Source organism: Candoia aspera, chromosome 1 (assembly GCF_035149785.1).
Source record: "Candoia aspera isolate rCanAsp1 chromosome 1, rCanAsp1.hap2, whole genome shotgun sequence".
NCBI lineage: Eukaryota > Metazoa > Chordata > Lepidosauria > Squamata > Boidae > Candoia > Candoia aspera.
Genome location: NC_086153.1, coordinates 70,488,910 through 70,505,057, shown reverse-complemented (window position 1 = coordinate 70,505,057; position 16,148 = coordinate 70,488,910).

The window sequence follows — 16,148 nt, the reverse complement described above, 5'->3', positions numbered from 1 at the left end:
AGTGACTCTGGGTGACTAACAATCATAACAAGCTTTGGGCCATCATGAGTACCATGAAGTAGATGTTTTGGTGAGAGAAATGTAAAAGGAAAACCTGATGCAGGATCTATCTGGAGACAATTTTTTTTTTTCAGCAAGTTGTGCAAGGAAACCAATATGAGATCAGTTCGTACAACCTGCCAAGCCAAAATCAAGCAGAATCCCTGATGGCTTTGTGCAAAGGTTGACCACCTGGGGTTCAGAACGGCATGCAGCCTTTCAAACTCTTGAGTGAGGCTTCTAAAAGCTTTCACCAAGCTGGAATTTTGAATGTAACAACAGGGAAATGAGTGAACATCTTACTAGAGAGCAACTGTAGGGATTACTTCATTTTATGCACAAACATAAAAAGGAGCAAGACTTTGATCACTTGGTTGCCCCTGTCATTTTGACATTACTAAGAGACCCTGGAGATGCTCCTGTCCAGGGACATCTGAGGTGGAGTCAAAAAAATCAAGAGGTTGTGATTGCAGAATTGAACACCCTTTTGTACATGTGTGTGATAACAACACACATACAAAATAGGCAGGGATTCAAGTGTGCAGTCACAACCCCGCTCTTGACTTTTTTGACCCCCTTGTGAACACTGCTGAGTTTTTCTATTTACCCTTTACTAAACACTTTTAAAAGGAAAAGATTAGGGCTGCAATCTGATTATGAAATGTACTCATCATGCAAATGGTTCAAAAAACTAAAATATGTCTTGGACAAAATATGAGATGATTAAAAAAACATCTATGTAAACAATCAGGAGATAAAAAGGTAAATAAAACATAAATGAAGGCATCTGTTTCCTGAATCAGCACTGAGGTGGGAGAAACTGTTAAGAATGATTCTTCCAATTCAAACATGATTTAAGACCACCCAGTCTGTGTTCTTACAGTTCCAAAAGAATTTACAAGACATTACAATAAATCTTTACTTCTTATTGCAAAATTAGGTCTGTAGAGTTAAATTAGACGAAATATAAATATCAAAGGAATATCAAAGTATTTTGATACCCTCATGTCACAGTTTAAAAAATAAATAATTCACAAATGGGGAGAAAAGCTATGTGCATACTGGAATTTAATGAAAAATAGCATTAGTTACACAGTAGACCACTGTTTCTCAAGCTTGGCAACCTGAAGATGTGTGGACTTCAATTCCCAGAATTCTCCAGCCAGCCATGCTGGCTGGGGAATTCTGGGAGTTGAAGTCCACACATCTGCAAGCTGCCAAGGTTGAGAAACGCTGCAGGAGACTCTTATTTGGGAGGGCTTAGTTCTATTCGCATTGTACAGTCATGGACACTAGATGTCAGTATGAGAACATGAGAGATATTCTAATCACCTTTGCTTTAAGCCATGCTTATCTAGGTTCCAAAATGAAAATTCAAATCATTAAAGAGCAGAAAAACATGCTTGAACTTCAGCCACTAGATGGTGGCAGCTGAACACATATTTTCTTTCCACTGAAATGTATTTCTAAATACGTTAGTCTCAGAAGAAAAATATCTAAGTTTTGTCAAAAGGTGACAGAATGCAACAATCTCAGATCCCCATTTATATCTTCTTGGACACCCCTTACATACTGAGTTTCCCCCCACCCCCCCAAGAAAGAAAAAGAAACATAATTGTTATTGCCAAAGCAATTCAGGGTAATTCTTTATCAAGGGAAATGCTTTTTACTTTCTGATTTTAAAAAATCCTGATGGTGTTTTTGATTCTGATTTTTTTTTTCACTGATGGTATTTTGTTTGTTTGTTTGTTTTGGATAGGTTTGGGGGGTTTTTTCCCCGCAGAAAACTCAATCTTACCGAACTGGTCCTGTACTTTTTAAGTTGTCAAAGTTTCTACATAACTTTTTCAAGATAAACTCTTAGTAATGCATACTATAATACTATTTGCAACTTCCACCTCCCCCCACCCCCCACCCCCCACCATCCCTTTCCTGGGATAATTCACTTTTGTTAGCAATATTTAACCGCCCAGAGTCCCTTTCTTTTTTTGGGGGGGGGGAGATGGGCAGTGGTGAAATTCGATAGATGATAGATAGATAGATAGATAGATAGATAGATAGATAGATAGATAGATAGATAGATGATAGATAGATAGATAGATGATAGATAAATATTTGAGGGGGTTTTTTTAGTCAAAATATAAATTATCCTGGGTTAACAAGAAAAGAAGAACTAAGAAAACAATCTATTTTAATAGTACACTACCTTAGAGGGCTATTACCCAGGGAAAAGGGCCAATCTACTTGTTCCACTCTAAGAAGAGTTGCTGATGGCTTTCTCCATAATCATACCTCAACTTTGGATTACCAAGGCAGCACCCACTTTGGGGATGTTGCAGTCTACAATCAAACCTGCTTTGCTTACCTAATGGTGGCTGCAATTCATACTGTTGGATCTGTGTCTTATGGTCTATCTGCTACTTACTTGTTTCTTACAGTGTAGTACTATTGGTTGTTTTTGATAGTTTTGCTATCCAAGAATATTTAATATAATAGAATTTAATATCACAACCATATTCTACCAATATTACAGCACTGTGTCTGCACTGCAGCTGGTCATAATGATCTGCATAATATTAAAAACAGATACATGTACATTCTTGTCCTTCCTCCCTGCGCCTTTTTTCTCCTTGGCTGTATCTTCTATTGTTGAAGCCTGAGGACAGGGATTTTCTAATTTTATTGATGTGCAAGCCACTCTGGGAAACTTTCCAGCTAAAAAATGGGATGGAAACACTTTGGGTTGAATTAATATATACATGAAAATGGGACAGTGCTGAATTGCAATTTTAGTGTAGAGCTCTGCCATAAGTTATCTCTTCTTGTATTCTAGGACCAGTTTGATGGTGTTGGTCTCCTGCCACTTACACATCATTATAAATATAGGTTAATGAGGGATCATTTATGGGTTCTTCATGCTTTCACTTTGATGAAAGCAGTTGTGCCTTTGACTTCAAGCTTTGCTCCTTCTGGATGTGTGTGTGATGACATGAAACATGTACAAAAGGAGTGGGTCTTATATCATCATGATGCTACAATATCGCTTTCATCACACCATTTTTTCTTTTATTCATTCAATCATGTCTGATTCTTGGAGACTGCCTGGGCAAGTCCCTGTAGTTTTCTTAGCAAGGTTTTTCAGAAGTGGTTTGCCATTGCTTGCTGTGAGGTTTTTATTTTAAGACCTAATTTCAGAAACTCACAGCACAAGCCACGATGCATATGCGAAGTTCTTTATTAGGTCTCTACCTCAGACTGTCAAAGCTACAACTGGCTCCACTTCCTCCCGCCTCCCTCCTTTGTCCTCCCGCCTTTTCTTTGTCCCACCCCTTCCTCTGCGTTGACAGCTTGTGTGATGGTGGCCTCTCAGTCTCTCAGTTGTGAATGGGGTTGCTGCCATCTGCTCTCTTCTTATCCCTTGCCCCTTCATTGCTTGTGGTCTCTCCTCTATCCTTCCCTTTGATGTGTACAGTTAGAGCAACCATGTGCAATTAACCATAACTGCTTTTTCAGAAGTGGTTTGCCATTGCTTGCTTCTTAGGGCTGAGAGACAGTGACTGGCCCAAAGTCACCCAGCTGCCTTTGTGCCTAAGGCAGGACTAGAACCCAACTGTTGGTGATTCGGTTCAGTCAGTTGCCAATGGGTTGTCCTATTCTACATACATGAGAGTATTATTAATTTCATTTGCACTGAAAACCCCAATCCACAATATATTTTATGCCTTAGTCCCAAAACTTTATTGATATTTTTTTAAATAACAGATTCTAACCATATCATTTAGACATTTTGCAAAATAGATGAAAGTGTTCATTTGAAAATCATGTTCTGTAACATAAATGTAAATTTAAATAAATTTAAGGAATACAATGTTATCTGCCAAGAAATGGAAGCAGGTGAAATTTAGTTTCTAACCTTAATAATTCCTAAAAGGCTGAGTTTGCCTACTAGTCCTAAGCCCCCACACCAAGCGACCTTCCCCCAATTTTTCATAACTAGTCAGGGGGAGGGGTCACAACCCACAGTTTGAGAACCCTAAGCTAAATGAGGTGTTAGGGAAAGGTTGAGGCTGTGCCAAGAATGACTGGGAATTTGGCATTAATGATCACCAGTTCTATTAGAGCCATCATAAACACAATATGCAAGGAAGGACACCTATTAAACTTAAGGTTGGTCAGTCCAGCAACTTCTTCACAAGTCTGGCATGTTAATTCTTCCATTTATTACAATCCAAAAGATGAATGAGCACCTTACTTTTATGATTCCCGCATTTATTGATAATCAGATTCTTTTTAAAAGCAACTTATATGTGGAGCATGGTTTGGCCTGGGGGCTTGGATTGTGGATGTATGTGAGAGGTAATCCTTTTGTCAGCATGATTTTCCCCAGACATAAAGAAAAAGTTTTGGGTTTGTACTGTTGCCTCACCTATCCTGCTTGCCTGAATTGAAAACTGATAACTGATTTCTGCTTCTAATACATTAGAAAAAAAATAGATTTCAGAATATTTTTATGATACTTAAAAGTATTTTCAGTAATGTAGACTCGATATAGAAGATTAAGACTTTCTTCTGTTTAATAAAAGGCTTGCAGTTGAGCAGGATTTAGTCAGGAGGTAAATGCAACAAAACAAGAATACCATTAAACTGCAAACTCAATTGTTCTTAAGAACTAGTATATAAGCAAGAAAATTAGTTTTCCATCTTTTGTACTGTAGTCATTTAATTCATGATATGACTTAAATGTTTAATATATTTAATTTATAACTTAATACATGTTGATTCCCTTTTATGAAATCAGTAGATTTAATAAATATTCAACAAGTAAAATGTCTGTATTTCCCACATCTCTTTGAACATATTAAAAAGTATTGTATGTATTACAATATTGTACTTAGAGATTTCTCTTGGAAATATTCTGTGTCTATTGCACCTCCATAGACATGGCAGGTGTTAATACATCTGGAGTCATTAGAGTATCTATAGAAATGTATGGGATAATGAAGTCAGCAACCCCAATTTGATGCTAAACTGAAAGTCGATACAGTACGTCCTGCTGAGGTGGAGCAATTCATTGAGGTCTCTTCTTCAAAAATACATTTTGTATTAGTGACCAAATGAGTGCAATGTATTAAACAAGAAAGTGATGACCATATTGATTTGCACTGGCAGAATAAAGAGCACATATTGCTCAAAAATAAATGTAGAAGAAATGAGAATGGCTGTCTCAAAAATAAAACCCAGAATTCAGGAATTATGCAAAAGAAGGCCCAAAAAATTATGATTTAAAATTGGATTGGATTTTTTTTGTCTGTTGGTTTATTTCCAATGAAATGGCTCCATTTTATAAAGTTTTAAGGTTCTATCATAGTTTTATTGGCTATAAAAACCAAACTTTAATTTTAAAAGTATCTGTATTTCCTGCCCAGCTCGAACCCCAATGAAGTCATTAGCTTTATTCTTGGGGGGGGTGGACACAATTTTTTTTTATCATTTTAGGGGTTGCTGTCTTGCAAAAGTTAGAAATCTTGGTTCTAGCCCCTTCAGCCCCTTAAAGAGGACCATAAGCTACCAGGAGAGGAGACTTGCAAACATAATTCCTTAGATTATGAAGGAAAACAACTCTTGCTTTTTTATAATCACAGTTGATTTATACGACAAAAATTATTTTAAAATTATTTAAATTTTTGTGTATCAAAGTGGAGTTAACATTGTGATCTAAGACCTATGGAATACAGGCAGTATGAAGCTTATCTTTTCTGTGCTGCTTTTCAATAATATACACACAAGGTAAAGTTAGGTTATTACAACTATTCTGAACAGGGTGCGTCTTGTAGGAAAGGTAGCAAATAAAGTCAGAACCCTATTAAATATATAGGGAGGATTATATATTGGTTGAGGGAGAATTAGCCACATGGAAACAATGATTGACCTTCTTTTGAATATTAGCATATTGCTTGGTTGAGGCATGGATTCTCAGGGGGCCATTGGTTAGGGTATCACATCCATGTTTTCTTATTCATTTCTTTTTCACAGATGGTACATGTCTCCTAAGAGGCCAAGTGCAGATGTGCAGCTCCAATCTCTTAACTCTTTCAGAGCTAACCATTCCTTTCTCTCTGGCCTAGTAAGAAAAAGGCCTAGTCCTAGCATCCATTACTTCAGGGGCCATTAGTAATCAGCTGGGGATTGGGGATGAATATTTCTCTTGGACTGACTCACCCTCCAAAAATGACAGCAGCATGGTCAGACCCTAAGGAACAGAAAGAGGATCGATTTCACTTCTCATCCCTCCAATCTCTTTTAAGTAAGAACCATCAAGAGGCAAGTACATGCTTTATATTTTATTCCTGCATTATTTCAATTTGCTATGCACCACCTTTGAAGAGTTTTATCAAAAGGTGGGATAAGAAATAACTAAACAGAATAACAAACATGATGCTGCTCTTTGTCTGAGTTCATACATCGTACCAAGCGATGAGTTCCTTAATTATGGTTTCCTGAATAAACCACAGTTGAGAGTTTTATACAATATGCTAAGCCATCAACCATGAAATAAATGGTTGGGTTCACACATTGGGGTAAGGCAAAACCAATCAAATTGCATGGTGGTTTAGCCCTATGTATGAATCAAGTCTTAGTACCAAATTAACTTAACCATAATCAGAAGCAAGTTTGAAAACTGTCAGGCTGTTACAAGCCTGTCGACTGTTACAAACACTAATGTTGATGAAACATTAGTGTTTGTAACAGTTCTATACCATCTATACCTGTTTGTTACACCCCAAGCAGAAATCAACTATATTTTTGTAACTAATGAAAACAAGAACTAAGATGACATAACAGTAATTATAACAGTAATCAAATGCCATGGTTGATTCTGAAAAGGGAGAGGAGAAGGGAAGAAAAAACTGTGAACCTCTATGGGGGCTCCCAAGTGTTTAGAAAGCTTTGTCTGCTGCCCTTGACCTCAGCATTTCTTTGTAAGCAAAGGAAAGCAAGTTGGAACAGACATCCTGGAATGTAACCTCTTATGACCTACACATGCCCATCTGCCAATAGTTCTACATTGTTTCCCTTAAATTCTGGATGGCAGAGCCTCTGCATGAAATATAATAAATAAGTGAGGATTCTAAATCCAGCCCATCAGACTTCCCACCCATGGAATTCACAGATCTCCCACTCAACTTAGCTTCGTTTCTAGTCTTGACATGGTAGTAGACCCACAGAATAGGGCATGTGACCAATTTTTATACCCTCAGTAATTTAAACTAATTTTCCACCCACCTTCTCATGAATTAGTAGACTCTTTGTGTGGCAGCCAATGGTCTTTAAGCCAAGGGGTTGCTTTATGCTTGTAGAACTTCCATCTCTGAGCTGAAAGCTGCTGGCTTCCACCTCAGCCCCTTTCCTCCCAATCTGTCAAGCTTATGCTTCTTTTGCAGGAGATCATATCTTGATGAATTTGGCTGTCGTATGGACTTGTTAAAAAACTTGATTTTCAAAGGTTGGATCATTCAATTCTTTGACACAGTATCTTCCATATCTAATTTCTTAATATGCTTTGGAGTGTGATATTGGAAAAGGACAAAGGCGCTCTCTAAGAGATGAATATAACTTGTGCCAGGGTGTTAATATCATGTAAATTATGTACAATTGTCCAAATCTTGTTCTCTTTATTTAAGAGAAATGTCATCTTAGTTCTTGTTTTCATTAGTTACAAAAATATAGTTGATTTCTGCTTGGGGTGTAACAAACAGGTATAGATGGAAAACTCATCATCTTATTTTCATCCTTAGTGATGCTCTCATGCACAACAGCCTTAAAAAGCACTAAAAGAACCATGCTAGTTCACAGCAACCGGACAGATTCTGCTATCCCACTGATTGGCACATGCTATGAGGATAATGAACAGAAAGAAGTTAATCAGTCATAAAAGAGAGTGTGAAAAAATGAGTCTTGATGATAATGAGTTGGGTGACACTGACAATTAATGAACCTTCCTTCCTTCCTTCCTTCCTTCCTTCCTTCCTTCCTTCCTTCCTTCCTTCCTTCCTTCCTTCCTTCCTTCCTTCCTTCCTTCCTTCCTTCCTTCCTTCCTTCCTTCCTTCCTTCCTTCCTTCCTTCTGATTTTAGGCTACTCCTGTCAGTTCCTGAATTCAATATTCTCTCGTCTTCCCTCCCTCCCATCCACATCAATTTTTTTTCTTGAGCAGGTAGCAAAAGTTTAATGTTTCTCCCCCTTTTCGACAAGTGACACTCTTCAGTATGTTGAGTTCCTGAGCTACGTATCAGGAACAAAGCTCTCGGGAGGACTTTGAAGCAGGGACTGAGTAAGACAGATGTTACTGTCTAACCACAACTGCATTAAAGGACACCTCAGATAGCCCTGGGCATGCTAGGCTTGTGCTTTACCCCCAGTTGTTGTTGTTGTTATTAGATTTTTATCCTGCCTTTTTAAAAATATTACTCAAGGCAGTGAACATGCCTAATACTCCTGCCTCCTATTTTTCCTCACAACAGCAAACCTGTCAGGTGGGTTGTAATAAAATCAACATAGCAGTAAAAACAGGACAGTTAATTAATCAACAGGAAAAAACATAGAAACAAAAATATATCAAATAAAAATATATTATATAGTTATTGTAGGGACGCGGTGGCGCTGTGGGTTAAACCGCTGAGCTGCTGAGCTTGCCGATCGGAAGGTCGGTGGTTCGAATCCGCATGATGGGGTGAGCTCCTTTTGCTAGTCCCAGCTCCTGCCAACCTAGCAGTTCGAAAACATGCAAATGTGAGTAGATTAATAGGCACCTCTTCGGTGGGCAGGTAACGGCATTTCATGTAGTTATGCCGGCCACATGACCACGGAAGTGTCTACGGACAAACGCCGGCTCTTCGGCTTTGAAACGGAGATGAGCACCGCCCCCTAGAGTCGGACATGACTGGACTTAATGTCAAGGGAAACCTTTACCTTTACCTATATAGTTATTAAATGGATGCTCAAAACAAAGTAATTATCTATAGTGTGATTTCTTGTCTGTGGCTTAACATGATGGGCAGACCCCATTAATATGCTTTATAAACAATTATTTACAATTTAGTATCACATGTGAACAAAGCTACTATGGCTCGCTCAGTAAAGTATAGCTAAAATAAACTATGGTGTATGAACCAAACCAATTTATAATTGTGAAAACTGGTAAACATATTAGCTTTACACTGCCTGAATGTGTCTAATTCTCTTTGTATCTGTTCAAATTGAGAATCATGACTTCCTTTCATTCATTATTCATAACTGATCAGAGTCGCTGGGAGTTGTGCAGCATATAAATTTAATAAACTATTATTATTGATTATTTTATTGTTGTTGTTGTTATAAGTGTGCCAGATAAGAGCTACTTTACTATGCACACCATCTTTATGTAGACCTAAATGTGTTAACACTGATAGCTGATCAAAAATATATATTAAAGCTCACCTTTAACATCCAGCTGTTTCATAGAGTAAATAATAAGGGTGGGGTTGAAAAAAATCCAGATAACCAGTTCATTTTCCCCCCATTTTTAGCAAAAGGTCCATAAAGGGTTTCCAGTCTCTAATAAATCTACTTGTCTTGTTCCTAATCAAACAAATCAATCTTGCCATTGAATTGGTGACTTGATGATTAGAAAGGGGACATATGGGAAGAAAGGAATTACGATATAACCTAAAAGAGGGAGGATAGATGATAAATGTATTTGCTTCTGCAGTAAAGAAGATTGGAAGTTGATTCTTTATAACTTTTCTTTTTCTTTTTTTTAATTTACTTTTTCTACTTATTCATTTCTTCTGTTTTATATCTTTAGTCTTTTCTTTTAATTGATATTGTATGTTCATTTTTATTATTCTATGAAACTCTTTAATACAAATTATATGTAATTTATAATTTATTTTTATAATAAATTTATTTTATTAATTTATAATTTATTTTTATTTTTATAATAAATAATATAATTTATTATAAAATAATTATTTTATATGTATATGTATATGATAACCCCTAGGTGGCAGCAAAAAGACTGATATAATCTATTGGTCTTTGCTGCTGTTTAGTGGTCAACTGGATTTTAGTAGCCCCATCTGGTAGCCCTCAACGGTAGGTTTCAGATTTCCCTCTGTTGGTGAAACTGTGCTTTAACAAAAATGCAGGACAAAAGAAACAAACTATGTTCTAGATAAAGTGAGAGATGGGAAAAATCATTCCGTATTTAATTATTTCGTGCCACTATCTGACAAAAGGCAGGGCAATGTAGAGGGAAGAGGGAAATGCTTCGAAGGACAGGAGGAAGAGCCACTACCAAGGCAACTGTCAGATCAAAGGGGCCTGAGCCCAGGCCAAGAAAGGAACATGAGTAAATGTCTGAGATGAGCCCCTCCCTAGTTCACAGGAAGATAGAGGGAGGGAGAGAGGGGGAAGCACATTTAGACTTGCAAGATTCTGTTAGTATAACTTTACAGTGAAAGTAGCACTGACCTACATGTCACTGGTTTCCTAGTCCAGTCTGCCTTAAAGGGCTGACAAGCAATGAGGAAAAAAATGGCAATCTTACTAATATTTGAACTTTGGGAGCCAGCAGGGGTCAAGAAACCAAGAGACCAAGACTAATGCTGAGCAATCCTGTCCCTTTAAGGGTTGGTACTTTTCCTGCACTTTCAAGAGATCTTTAAAAGCTAGTGTCATCCAGTGGTTAAAGTGTTGGGCTGCTGAGTGACTTGAGGCCAATCAATTTCTCTCAGGGTTGTTGTGGGCATAAAATGGAGAGAGTCCCCGGTAAATTGCTCTGAGCTTCTGAAAGAAAGTTGGGTTATAACTCTAGCAAATGTATAAATACAGTAAATGCCTTTTCTTCTAAGACACCCTACCAGATGTAGCTCCTTACAGCACTGTTAAGGAACAATGAGAAAATCTATGCTTGTTGGAATTCTCACCGCTGGGCAGTGTTACCCTCTGAGCCCATGGCAGTTGCCAGACAGCTGGGTGCCCAAATGCCCAAGTGTGCCAAGGAAGGGGGGTGGCAAATGGCATTAACATATTCATTCGTGATGACTTAACCAAGCGTACTGAATCAACCCATTCAGCTGGGTTTATGCAACATGGTGAACCATAAACTAGCCAATTGTATTTTAGCCTAGTGTCTTGCATGAATTCAGTCATCATATTGTATTTTCTGACTAGCAAGTTCCTTTTGTGGCTTCACATTAATGACCAATATCAATATTTTAATGATCTAGAAACAGCACTGTGCATATGTTACTGCAGAGGCATCAGTTAACGGAAAACTATTTTTAAAATAAAATTTTATTGCATCATCGTGATAACCATTCAGGTGATACTGTTCTTCCACAATTAGACTGAGAGCTTTTCTCTATGCTAAGAGTAATTCCAAATGTGGATTCTGTGGAAGTGTGAATCAGTAAGAGGCACCTGCTTCCTGTTTTTGCACTGGGTCAAAAATGTCTATACTGGTTTCCTTTCGCCTCGGCATTTTTTTCTGAATTTGCAGGTAGCCTGAAGAACAAGTAACATCCACTGTGTTCAAATGAGACAACTGCCCATGGTTAATCAAACCATGTTTAGTCCATTGCCTTGATTTGCACGACAGGCTGAATGCAGCACTAAATTCTCTGGAATTGGCTACTTGTGCATCAGGCTGTCACTGAATATGAACATACAATAAATCCCTGAGCTGAAGCTAGTTTTAACTTACAGAGAGAAATTCTCCATTTATCATCATTCAAAAAACCCTCAGTCAGAGGAATAATTCCCACTAAGATAAAGAGTTGAGCATAACAAAGGTAATCATATCAAGGTTTTTCTTTAATATAGAATATCTTTCCTAATTATAAAGCCTTTATGAGGAAAAGACATTTGTCTATCTGTCAACATGCCAACGTTGATGTAAATTTTGCTGTTGTTTGTTTTTATTTTTGGCATGAAATCTTTATTATTAAAATATTAATTTATTATTAAAGGCTGTTCAATATTCTCATAAAATTACATATAGACTTTATTTCTGAAAGACGAACCAGAGTTCTAATTTGACTAATACCTATCAGAAAATCAGGTATACTTTTTTTCCCAAAGCAAGATGTCTTCTTTGTTAACAAAGCACACTAAACAGAAGCTTAAAAAAAAAACACTTCTGAGCTTACAAAAAGCCATAATTTATCATTTTGTGCTATAAGATCCTAGATACTTAGTTGACTTAAGAAACTATGTTAAGCAAACTACACCTTAATATATTGTATGAGCACAAACATGTGGCCTGGATCATGCTTTACTTTACTGCATGAATCCACTGATCAAGATTTATGAACCATGAGTTATTGCTTAGAGGATTATGTGAAACCAGCTAGTTGTGGTTTATTCCATAAAACACCAATGAAGGACTCCACAGCCTAGTATGCTATAGGAAAAGAGCCTCTGATAAGTTGTGTGGAAAATTGCAGATGTGTTACCTTCAGTTCAGTCTTCACAGCCTCTTCTCATTATCTGCACTTACTACAAGTAATTAGGGTGTGGCAAGTGTGTGTGTGGGGGGGTCACCCTTCATCCTACCGAGGGACTCCTTGCATGCCCTACTAATTATGTGCTAGAGCCTAAGCCTGGTTCAAACCCCAACAAATTTAGCTGTGTATAGTCTTTCCCCCCCTTTATTTGGCTATTTTCTATTTTTAGTATTTTGTTGCTGTGCTGTTAAATTCATTTCAAAACAACACATGCTTTCAGCTTTTTTTTTTTGTAATGACAAGAATGGAATTTCTATCACATGCTTTTCCTTTCCTGAGCACTTAGTAATAACTTAGGGTTAATACAGAGAACCGTGAAAAAGGAAGCTATATTCACAGCAATATTGGTGTTATTGTGGTTACTTGCTCATCAAAGGGAAAGTGTGTCATAGGGAAAGTGTCCTGCTTAGGCCTGCTTAGGCCTGGCCTTATTCCAGGAAATGCTAGCTTTCCTACTCCAGGTGAAGGTAGCCAAATGGCCAAGCCTTTTCCTGTTCCTGCACACTCTGGGAAAGGGCAGCGCAATCTAAAATAAAAAAAAATGGTGAAAAGGAAGATACGGAAGATTTCATTTGACTTTCTATCCTGGGTTTAAAGGCAAAGTTGTATCTGTGAAAGCCCCTTCAACATGTAAGTTTGATTGAATGCTGCTTCTCTACAGTTATACATGTTTATTCTGGGAATGAATTTAGAGGATTAAGTGTGAACCTGTTTAAGTACCAAGTATATACTGTTGCCAACATTAAATTGGTATGAAGTTTTTCATTACAATCAACAGCAAATGTTCAACAAAACAAAAAAGTTGAGAATAGGTGATACTGTTAGGATTAATCTTTAAATGTTGGAATTTGAAAAAAATCTTTCCTCATTCCATTCTTTCTGTGTTTACTTGGTATTAAAATTTTCTTAAGATTCACCCCTCCGCCACCCACAAATGTTTAAGAGAGCAGATCATCTATGGGGTCTGCAGGCCTTCCAGCATTATGCCTGTGTGGAAATGCTATGGTGTTGAAATATTGTACAATAATGTGAAAATGTCAGAGTGCATCTTACAACTGGCAACACCTGTAGTCATTTACATATCTCTGTAAGAGTAGCTGTGTAACTGGGGCTCCAGTTGCTTCAGAAGTCAGTTAAACTAAATAACAAAATAGAAGAAGCTTTCAAATCTTCATCTGAAGAAACTTAAGCAAGCTTGTTACTATTGATAATGATGAGGTATTGCAGCAGCTTTGTTACCTTTACTTTAGATCTTCTCTCAGAGTAGAAAATGAAACAAGTGGAAGATGTCTACTAATAGATAGTTTCCCTAGTTGTCTCCCCAACATCCCTATATTCTATGGCCCAATTCACACACAACCTTTATCTGGATATGTTTTAATCATGGTTCGTTAAACAAGTCCTTGTGGCCTGGCTTGCACAACCCACAATTGATGTTTTCATAAATTACACTAAATCAAAAATAAACAAATGATGCTATGACTTGGTGTGATGTGTGAAAAGGGCCATTATAACTTGTACTGATAAACATTGCATTGCATATATCAAACTAATTAAAGCATAATAATTCTTGTTATATGCATAACAATGTTTTACTCCTACCCACAAGAGATATAAGACTGAGGAACGTGGATGTTTCTAAGTTTCCATTTTAAGGAATTTGTCTTTGGAGGTTTAATGTGGGGAAGTGGAAACCATGATCACAGTGGTTAGCTGACATCAAGAGAGCTGATTGCCTAAGAAAAGAAACACCTGTGGGTAGAACACCTGTGGGTAGAATATTTCTATATGTTATCCATCTCTGCCCCTCTACCAATCTGGAATTTTATTACTCTGCTGAACATCAGTCAAAGCTCATAACTGCTGATTGCTCCATTTAGCTCCATTCTCTCAAGTCTACATTAGGTAAAAAGCAACTGTTGAGCTCCCATTTCTGATATTACAACCTTAATTGTAAGCTCACAGTGACCCAGGGAGATAAAAGTTTAATTTTTTCTCAGCCTTTTTGTTTCTAAAGAGAAAGTAGCCTTCTTACATGGGCATGGTGTGTGTGTGTGTGTGTGTGTATGTATGTTTCACTGGAGTTTTTAAAGGCAAACCAAAATCTACCCAAGCAAGAACCTTTATTTTTATTCCTCACATTTCTTCACTGACCATCTCACCAAAGAAACTTTTTATTTTATTCATATTATTAATAATTATTATTATGTTAAGCCTGTGATCACACTGGACTTGATTCTAACCAGTCCTTCTGATGGATTTTAACATCAAAAGTGATACTTCATGCATGGGCCTTTACACAAATGCAATTAATCATTTGATCCACAAATCTCCTGTTTTACTACTGCACTTTCTAAACATTCCTACTCAGAAACAGCTGTCATTTTTTCTTTAATAAACAATATGAAGAACTAGTTTTCACCTTCAACATGTTTTTCTGGGTCCCAACTTCTCCATTTTTAACTTTACTGAAACAACTGAGATTACTGTTTAATCATGACACTTAGCTCAGTAATGTCAATTGAATATATACTCCAGTGGAGAATGAATCTGTTCACTTCTGCTAAGTAAGGAGCTATATAAAAGGAATAGGCCCTTGTCTTGCTTAGTTGCTGTCACTTGCCGAAATATCAGTTGGTAAAAACAAAGCAAAATGTATCCTGAATTAAAATAAGGAATCATGTTTATTTTTTTAAGGCTAAACTTAGTTATGCCTTAAGGCCTGATATGCATGCGAGATACTGGTACTATGCCATAGTGGAGAAGAAATATCAAATCTCAGGGAACATATTTTTCCTTTTCCTAAACTGATGTTACATAGGAGCCTTAAGTGGATTATGACATGGTCACCGTCCTTTTCTGATTTTGGATGTTTTTATAATCAATAGCCATTGTGGGTCATATATGGCTGCACGTTTTCATTTTGTTATTTCTACTTTAAAGGCTATGCTTTCTATACTAAAATGGCTCTTATTACAAGTAAATACATATCAAATTAGGACAGCAGAAGTACTGTAAATTCCATTTTAGGTGTCCAAAGCAGGGCTCCTGAAAGTTGTTTATACTGAGAAGCTTTTATTCATATATATATATATTTAAAGATTTTTTAAAAGGAAGATAAAAACTAATACAAACTAATATAAAGGAAGAAAAAGAAAAGAAAAAGAAAGAAATCAAAGAGAAAGCTAAAAGTGCATGAAAGGAAAAAAAGAGGAAAAGAAAAATAAAAAAGAAAGAAAGAACGAAGATTCAAAGAAGTAGCTTCCGATCTTCTTTACAGTAGTTATAAGTACAGTTATAAATTTATCTCTTACTCTATGGTTGCAACATAACACTCTTCTTTCTATAATCTGTCCTGTCTAATCATCAAAAACATAAATCATAAGTTCATTTTTTTCTGTTTTACGCAAGAAGTCCATAAGGGGTTTCTAATCAGCATAAACTGAGAATCTAAGATTATTGAGCTGCCCTACTGTGTATAGATATACTCTAGCAAAATTTCTTTAGGCTATGATGCTAGCATAAATTTCAGCTTAATGTCTTTAAAATTAGATTTTAGAAGT